At 30.4% G+C, this 8,888-nt stretch overlaps 1 protein-coding gene across 3 annotated transcripts in view; it reads left to right on the top strand.

The window, feature by feature from the left end:
* Window positions 1-1,978: 1,978 nt before the first annotated feature.
* Window positions 1,979-8,888, top strand: part of LOC119606263 (frequenin-1) — a 74,456-nt gene continuing 67,546 nt past the window's right edge. Inside the window, exon 1 of one of the 3 annotated variants that reach the window (XM_037959698.1) lies at window positions 1,979-2,187. The gene's annotated coding sequence lies outside the window, so the exon portion shown is untranslated. Of the gene's footprint in view, window positions 2,188-2,236; window positions 2,566-8,888 lie in introns of those variants that run through there. The other 2 variants (XM_037959700.1, XM_037959699.1) reach the window with 2 other exon arrangements.

Raw genomic sequence — 8,888 nt, 5'->3', positions numbered from 1 at the left:
AAAGTGACTAAATCCTTGTTGCATTCAAAGATTCATACATATGTACATAAGTACTAAATGATTCCGTCAAACAGTTCGACCTTTTGGGAAAAGTACTATATAAAAGAGATAATTTGACTCCTTTTTAAAACGCTGGGTTAAGACGTAAAGGATACACGCTTATACACATACGTGCACACGCAGACAAAATATGACAACACGCATTCACGCAATAGTTTGTTTATTAGTTTATTTATTTTGATGTTGTTAGAGGTTTTGAAAATACTAAAAAATCCTTTAATTTTGATACAGTTATTTTTAGCCCTATTGTACGTTTGTTTGTTTTGAGGGGTTTTTCGATTAAAGTTTTTATTTTTTTAAAAAACTTCTTTTTGGTTGATTTTTTTTGTAATTACTATTGTTACTGTCTCTTAACTGCTGTTAAACACGCACAAACTGCTGTATATATGTATGTATGTTTGTGGAAGAGTGTATATGGACTTTAAATAAAAGAAGTTGTAGTTATTGAATTGTTAAATTTAACACTAATACCATCTTACAATAAATATGGTAGAGAGAATCCTCTGTACTTACGGCACTATTGTAAAATTCTCACACGAAAGGACTCATAAGTTAGTTTCATTTATTACTGTTACTTTTTATGTGAATTTATTGTTATTTTTTTAGGGGGTAATTTTTATGTTTTGAGTGTAAAAGTGTGGTGTGTTGAAAAGCTTTTAGATTTTATGAGTTTTAAGTTGAATTTCTATACTGAGATATTTTCTGTGGTAAAAGCTCTTTGAATTGTGATGAGATTTTGAGAGGATTTGAGTTTTATATTGCTTTAAAGGATAGTATGTGTATTTCTTGTAAGGTATAAATATATGTATGATTTTTTTATCATTTTAATGCCCGAGATATAATTCTTACTAACAAGTAATATATTTCGGTTTTATTTTACTTAATGCGAAAAAATTCATATCCCAATTGGAAATTTATTAAAATTAGAACTGAACTAGAACTGAACAAGAACTGAACTAGAACTGGACTAGAACTGAACTAGAACTGAACTAGAACTGAACTCGAACTGAACTAGAACTGAACTAGAACTGAACTAGAACTGAACTAGAACTGAACTAGAACTGAACTAGAACTGAACTAGAACTGAACTAGAACTGAACTAGAACTGAACTAGAACTGAACTAGAACTGAACTAGAACTGAACTAGAACTGAACTAGAACTGAACTAGAACTGAACTAGAACTGAACTAGAACTGAACTAGAACTGAACTAGAACTGAACTAGCAAGAAACTGAACTAGAACTGAAAAACTAGAACTGAACCTAGACTGAACTGAACTGACTAGAACTGAAACTAGAACTGAACTAGAACTGAACTAGAACTGAACTAGAACTGAACTAGAACTGAACTAGAACTGAACTAGAAACTGAACTAGAACTGAACATAAAAGTTTAAAATCACAAATTCCCATTGTCGTATTTTCCATCAAATAAAAAATAAATGCTTGTCTTATTATTTTTCTCTGGGACCATTTTTTTTCAGTTTATCAAATCTGCATATAAAATATATCATAATTTAAATACTACATTTTAATCAATATATAAACACTTGCAAGATAAAGACATTTCATTCAGTAGATTTAAATAAAAACCCAACTCAAGGTCATTCATAAATTTTCAAAACAACGAAAAATAAAACAAAATTCACCTCATTCCTCTTTATTAATGCTTTCATAAACAACGTGTTTAAATTGAGTGTTTTTCTAATACAAATCTACTCAACAATAACAACAACCACAAGGAAACATGGCCGTTAACATAGAATTAAATTCAACACACTTAAATTTATACAACAACCAGAAAAAGAGTGCTAGAGGATACAAAGTAGAAGAATTTGTTGTATTTGTATCGCAATCGTATTGTATGGAATTCATTCGTTGTACCTTATTTTGTACGTTACAATTGAGTGGTGCGTTTACTAAAAATTTGGCCCTGAAGCTTCACATACAATTCAGTCATAATTTTGACCGCCTTTTGGAAACATTAAAATACGGGTGTTTTGTTTTTTTGCAAATCAAAAGCAACTTAAGTAAAAAAAAGAAAAAAATCAAATAATTTATGGAGAATTAATACCAATAAGTGAAAAACATATTTAAAATGAAAAACGCCACGAAACAAAAATAAAAAAGTAATAATTTAAAATTTTTATAAATAAAAAAGTATTAATTAAACTGAAAGAAAAAAAATTTGATACACTTTTAAACTTAAACATTTTTTTTAACTATATCCACACTTGTAAGAAATTAAAAAAAATTAAATAAAAAACGTTTCTTAAGATTTTTGAATTTTGAAATTAAAAAGCAGTTGACCTAAAAAACAAGTGTATAAGTGTGTGTTGGAGTATTATAAAAAAAATTAAAAAAAAACATTTTTTTTTAAAGAAATGTAAGGGGAAAATGTGTCATTCTTTTCACTTACTGCTCACAGTTAACAACAGCCTTAACTGAATCTGTACTAGAAAAAACTACTCATCGTTTGGCTTTAAATTACAACGTGCAAGGATTATGTAAACATAATTTACACCATATTTTTATACCTTTTTTTATTTTTTGGCTGGTGTTTATTTTAACGTTTTCCAAGTGTTGACTTTAAAAAGAAAAAAAAAAAAAAAAAAACATAGCTCCTCCTCATTTATGTTATTTTAAATAAGTACTTATTACAGTGGGTTTATGATATTTCAATACATTCGTCATCGAATGTTTTTAATTTTCGGTTACACTTAATTTGAACATCTTATTAATCTTTCTGAAGAATGTATATTCTTTTAAAGAGTTATTTACAAAAAAATATCAAATTGTGTCGAGCTTGTAAATTTTCTGGACTATTTTTTGTTTTTTTAAATTTTTTGTTCAGAATTTTCTTTGTTCTGTAATATTTTCTTACAATTTTTTTTTAATTTTCGTTAAATTTTCTACATAATGAAATATTTTTGGTTAAATTTCATATTTTATAAAATATTGGTTAATTTTATATTTTGAAAAATTTTTTTAAAACTTTTCTATTTATACAGAATTTTTCATTAAAGAAAGCAAATTTTCTATTTTTTTTTTGGCAAATTTGAACATTTTGAATAATTTCTGTTAATTTTCGTTTCAAAAAATTATTGCACAATGTTTGGATTTTTTTTCCAGTAATTTACAATTTTTATACCCACCATCAAAAAAGATGGGGTATATTGATTTTGTCATTCCGTTTGTAACGCATCGAAATATTGGTCACAGACCCTTATTAAATTCTAAGAATATCTAGCCATGTCCGTCCGTCTTTCTGTTGAAATCACGATAAAGTCCGAACGGAATGAGTTTGAGGGTTGAAATTTTCCAATATTTTCTATAGGTAAGGTTTGTTTGGTATTGAAAATGGGCAATATCGATTGACGTTTTCGGATAGCCCCCATACAGGTGGAACCTCGAAAAAAACCTTTACGGGCATATTTGTTTTAAAAGTAAGAGTATAGTAACTGATAGTTCAGTTCTAGTTCAGTTCTGGTTCAGTTCTAGTTCAGTTCTAGTTCAGTTCTAGTTCAGTTCTAGTTCAGTTCTAGTTCAGTTCTAGTTCAGTCTAGTCAGTCTAGTTCAGTTTCTAGTTCAGTTCTAGTCAGTTCTAGTTCAGTTCTAGTTCAGTTCTAGTTCAGTTCTAGTTCAGTTCTAGTTCAGTTCTAGTTCAGTTCTAGTTCAGTTCTAGTTCAGTTCTAGTCAGTTCAGTTCAGTTCTAGTTCAGTTCTAGTTCAGTTCTAGTTCAGTTCTAGTTCAGTTCTAGTTCAGTTCTAGTTCAGTTCTAGTTCAGTTCTAGTTCAGTTTTAGTTCAGTTTTAGTTCAGTTCTAGTTCAGTTCTAGTTCAGTTCTAGTTCAGTTCTAGTTCAGTTCTAGTTCAGTTCTAGTTCAGTTCTAGTTCAGTTCTAGTTCAGTTCTAGTTCAGTTCTAGTTCAGTTCTAGTTCAGTTCTAGTTCAGTTCTAGTTCAGTTCTAGTTCAGTTCTAGTTCAGTTCTAGTTCAGTTCTAGTTCAGTTCTAGTTCAGTTCTAGTTCAGTTCTAGTTCAGTTCTAGTTCAGTTCTAGTTCAGTTCTAGTTCAGTTCTAGTTCAGTTCTAGTTCAGTTCTAGTTCTAGTTCAGTTCTAGTTCTAGTTCTAGTTCAGTTCTAGTTCAGTTCTAGTTCAGTTCTAGTTCAGTTCTAGTTCAGTTCTAGTTCAGTTCTAGTTCAGTTCTAGTTCAGTTCTAGTTCAGTTCAGTTCTAGTTCAGTTCTAGTTCAGTTCTAGTTCAGTTCTAGTTCAGTTCTAGTTCTAGTTCAGTTCTAGTTCAGTTCTAGTTCAGTTCTAGTTCAGTTCTAGTTCAGTTCTAGTTCAGTTCTAGTTCAGTTCTAGTTCAGTTCTAGTTCAGTTCTAGTTCAGTTCTAGTTCAGTTCTAGTTCAGTTCTAGTTCAGTTCTAGTTCAGTTCTAGTTCAGTTCTAGTTCAGTTCTAGTTCAGTTCTAGTTCAGTTCTAGTTCAGTTCTAGTTCAGTTCTAGTTCAAGTTCTAGTTCAGTTCTAGTTCAGTTCTAGTTCAGTTCTAGTTCAGTTCTAGTTCAGTTTCTAGTTCAGTTCTAGTTCAGTTCTAGTTCAGTTCTAGTTCAGTTCTAGTTCAGTTCTAGTTCAGTTCTAGTTCAGTTCTAGTTCAGTTCTAGTTCAGTTCTAGTTCAGTTCTAGTTCAGTTCTAGTCAGTTCTAGTTCAGTTCTAGTTCAGTTCTAGTTCAGTTCTAGTTCAGTTCTAGTTCAGTTCTAGTTCAGTTCTAGTTCAGTTCTAGTTCAGTTCTAGTTCAGTTCTAGTTCAGTTCTAGTTCAGTTCTAGTTCAGTTCTAGTTCAGTTCTAGTTCAGTTCTAGTTCAGTTCTAGTTCAGTTCTAGTTCAGTTCTAGTTCAGTTCTAGTTCAGTTCTAGTTCAGTTCTAGTTCAGTTCTAGTTCAGTTCTAGTTCAGTTCTAGTTCAGTTCTAGTTCAGTCTAGTTCAGTTCTAGTTCAGTTCTAGTTCAGTTCTAGTTCAGTTCTAGTTCAGTTCTAGTTCAGTTCTAGTTCAGTTCTAGTTCAGTTCTAGTTCAGTTCTAGTTCAGTTCTAGTTCAGTTCTAGTTCAGTTCTAGTTCAGTTCTAGTTCAGTTCTAGTTCAGTTCTAGTTCAGTTCTAGTTCAGTTCTAGTTCAGTTCTAGTTCAGTTCTAGTTCAGTTCTAGTTCAGTTCTAGTTCAGTTCTAGTTCAGTTCTAGTTCAGTTCTAGTTCAGTTCTAGTTCAGTTCTAGTTCAGTTCTAGTTCAGTTCTAGTTCAGTTCTAGTTCAGTTCTAGTTCAGTTCTAGTTCAGTTCTAGTTCAGTTCTAGTTCAGTTCTAGTTCAGTTCTAGTTCAGTTCTAGTTCAGTTCTAGTTCAGTTCTAGTTCAGTTCTAGTTCAGTTCTAGTTCAGTTCTAGTTCAGTTCTAGTTCAGTTCTAGTTCAGTTCTAGTTCAGTTCTAGTTCAGTTCTAGTTCAGTTCTAGTTCAGTTCTAGTTCAGTTCTAGTTCAGTTCTAGTTCAGTTCTAGTTCAGTTTAGTTCAGTTCTAGTTCAGTTCTAGTTCAGTTCTAGTTCAGTTCTAGTTCAGTTCTAGTTCAGTTCTAGTTCAGTTCTAGTTCAGTTCTAGTTCAGTTCTAGTTCAGTTCTAGTTCAGTTCTAGTTCAGTTCTAGTTCAGTTCTAGTTCAGTTCTAGTTCAGTTCTAGTTCAGTTCTAGTTCAGTTCTAGTTCAGTTCTAGTTCAGTTCTAGTTCAGTTCTAGTTCAGTTCTAGTTCAGTTCTAGTTCAGTTCTAGTTAGTTCTAGTTCAGTTCTAGTTCAGTTCTAGTTCAGTTCTAGTTCAGTTTAGTCAGTTCTAGTTCAGTTCTAGTTCAGTTCTAGTTCAGTTCTAGTTCAGTTCTAGTTCAGTTCTAGTTCAGTTCTAGTTCAGTTCTAGTTCAGTTCTAGTAGTTCTGTTCAGTTCTAGTTCAGTTCTAGTTCAGTTCTAGGTCAGTTCTAGTTTCAGTTCTAGTTCAGTTCTAGTTCAGTTCTAGTTCAGTTCTAGTTCAGTTCTAGTTCAGTTCTAGTTCAGTTCTAGTTCAGTTCAGTTCAGTTCTAGTTCAGTTCTAGTTCAGTTCTAGTTCAGTTCTAGTTCCGTTCTAGTTCATTTAGTTCAGTTCTAGTTCAGTTCTAGTTCAGTTCTAGTTCATTTCTAGTTCAGTTCAAGAAAATAGATACTTTGCTAAGGAATGTCACCGATATACACATTAAACTATTGTAAATAGTAAGTAGTTACTTTCCGTCAGCCCACTGTATTATTTACAAATATTCTGTCATTGTTTACAAGTTAAGAAATGTGTAAGTTAAAGTTACAACAATGTTGTAAATTTCATAAATATGAATTTTTATAAAACAAACATTACTTTTATAGGTATTTTTTGTACAGCAAAAAAAGCTACTCTTCTACTTAAATAAATATGTACTTTGACACACACAAATTTGTATATCCTTTGTCTATACTAACTACAACAAGCAAATGTACACACCTCTTTGTCTGTGTACTACTAATAGTCTACATAGACATAGTTCAATGTCTGATGTTTGACATCTATGTATTTCGGATGTGTTTTTTTTGAAAGGTCAACATTTATATACCAATTAATACAAACAAACAATCGAACAACAATAAAAATAAATATTTTTGTATAAATAGAAAAACTTGTTGTTTGTGTAACAACAAATATTGTATGTAAGGATTAAAACCTGTTAAAAATGGATTAAATACAATTTTGAATTGTTTTTTGGTAATTTTTGTTTTTGAGCTTACGAATTTTTTTGAATTGTTGGTGTAGTTACGTGCTTTGCTATACCCGATAGTTCGGAGAGATTTTACATATCATTTAGATTTATCACTGTTTACCAATGGTTGTCTTATTGATTAGTTAGTTTAACTTGAGAATATCTTAGGTGTATATTTCGATTAATCGCTCCTTTATTAAACAAAAATAATAAAATATCTTTGCAATATTGTAGATAACGTTATTTAAAGTGTCTTCTGTCCACTTCTGTGCATTATTTTGCTTAAACGGATTCTCTCTTCTAAAGCTACTGGTAATTTTATGTTTGTATCATTAGAGACTATAACTTTTTCTGTAATTGTATCTGTATATTTAAATTTCGATTTGTGTCACAGTGTGGATATAATAACGCTACTATTAAGCTGTTTACCATGTTTTAGTTAAACAAAGGCTAATCAGCTTTTGTTGTATTACGTTTTTTTTAATACACGTATTAGTGTCTTTTTTATTAAAATTGTATAAATATATTTGTTTAAAAGGATTAGGTGAGTTTGGAGAATTGCGATCTTTTATACATCAACAAAAGTATAGTGAGGAAGGGTATAACGTGTTAGGCTGATGTTTGTAGTTTATAGAAATGTCCATTATTGTATCTAGCTTCTGCAGAATGTCCTAGCGAAAATTAACATTTTTTGTCTGACATTTGCACGTAACATACAAATTATAGAATCGAAACAAAAATATAGAAATATAGAAGAATCCGTCTACATTTAGACATAGCTCCAACCTTCTTCTTACGGAAATCATTCTATATCTTAGTTTTCTCTTTCTATATATATGTAAATCAATACTGTTTATTTCAACTCGTTACTATGAGTAACGTTATTTTTTTCTAACTAACTAATTTCCCTTTTCAATACCCCCAAAATAAAGTTCATTTGTGGAAAAAAAAACAAATCGTTTAAAAAATTCAAAAGTTTTTTTTTTTCAGCTTTGACATTTATGTCTGTGTATTCACTGACCAAAATGTTGATGAAATTGTTGAGAAAGTTTTGTCATTCATCACGAACAGAAAGGACATTATGTAAAAAAAAGGAATAGTTTTTTTTTTTAATTTATACAAAACTTTTTGCATCAACCCAGGGTTTAGTGTAAATGTTTGGTAAAATTTATAAATTATTTAGAGAGTAATTTTAGTTTTGGTCATTAAAACAAAACGTGTTGGTAAATTATTAAATATTAATAGGAGAAGATGATTTAAATAAATTGAAAAATTTAATACTCAAATGTGGGAATAGATTGCAAAAGAGAGATAAGTTATATCCATTTATAATTGTCATAATACTGATCATAATACTGTCTGGACGGACATGACTAGATCTTCCTAGAAACTTTAAACTTTTTGTTGAATTATTTTGAATTCTGAAATCAAGTACGAATAGAGCTTGAATTAAAAAGGAGGATCACTATGTTCTAAAAACCGAAAAATATGCTTTTAAGAATAAAAAAAGATTAAAAAACACTTCTAAACCACTGAGCTATAACCCAGACAGACGGACATTATTAAATCGATTCATATTTCTGAGAAATCAAACGTTACCTCTAGTTAGTTAGTTTGAAAGGAGGATGTATATACATCAAATCCGAAGAAATACAGCTAGGCCTCTATCGGGCCTGTTGTGCGCTCCTTAACCAGTGCCTCAGGTGGGAATCGAACCCACCACATCCGGTCTACCAGACTAGAACACTAACTACTAACCTACCGGAGGCCATGTTATCTCTAGATATAAATATAGATAAAATATTTCTAACTAAACATGAATATTTTCTTTATATGATTAACCACAGTGCGTATGAGTATTTTTTTGCATGCAGCTTTTTAACTCTTAATTTAATAACACTCATACGTCATGCCCTTCTACTTGTATGAGTTTAGATAATAAATTTTATTACTGCATTCTAGTGTTTATTATTGTTTTAGTGCTAGATAAACAACACTTTAAATTGTGCTAAGATAAATATTTTAACACGCCATAAGAGTAAAAATT

Source organism: Lucilia sericata, unplaced genomic scaffold (genome assembly GCF_015586225.1).
Source record: "Lucilia sericata isolate MDLA Ls3-8-SP2 unplaced genomic scaffold, ASM1558622v1 Contig000565F_arrow, whole genome shotgun sequence".
NCBI lineage: Eukaryota > Metazoa > Arthropoda > Insecta > Diptera > Calliphoridae > Lucilia > Lucilia sericata.
This window is presented reverse-complemented; position numbering and strand designations above follow the sequence as displayed.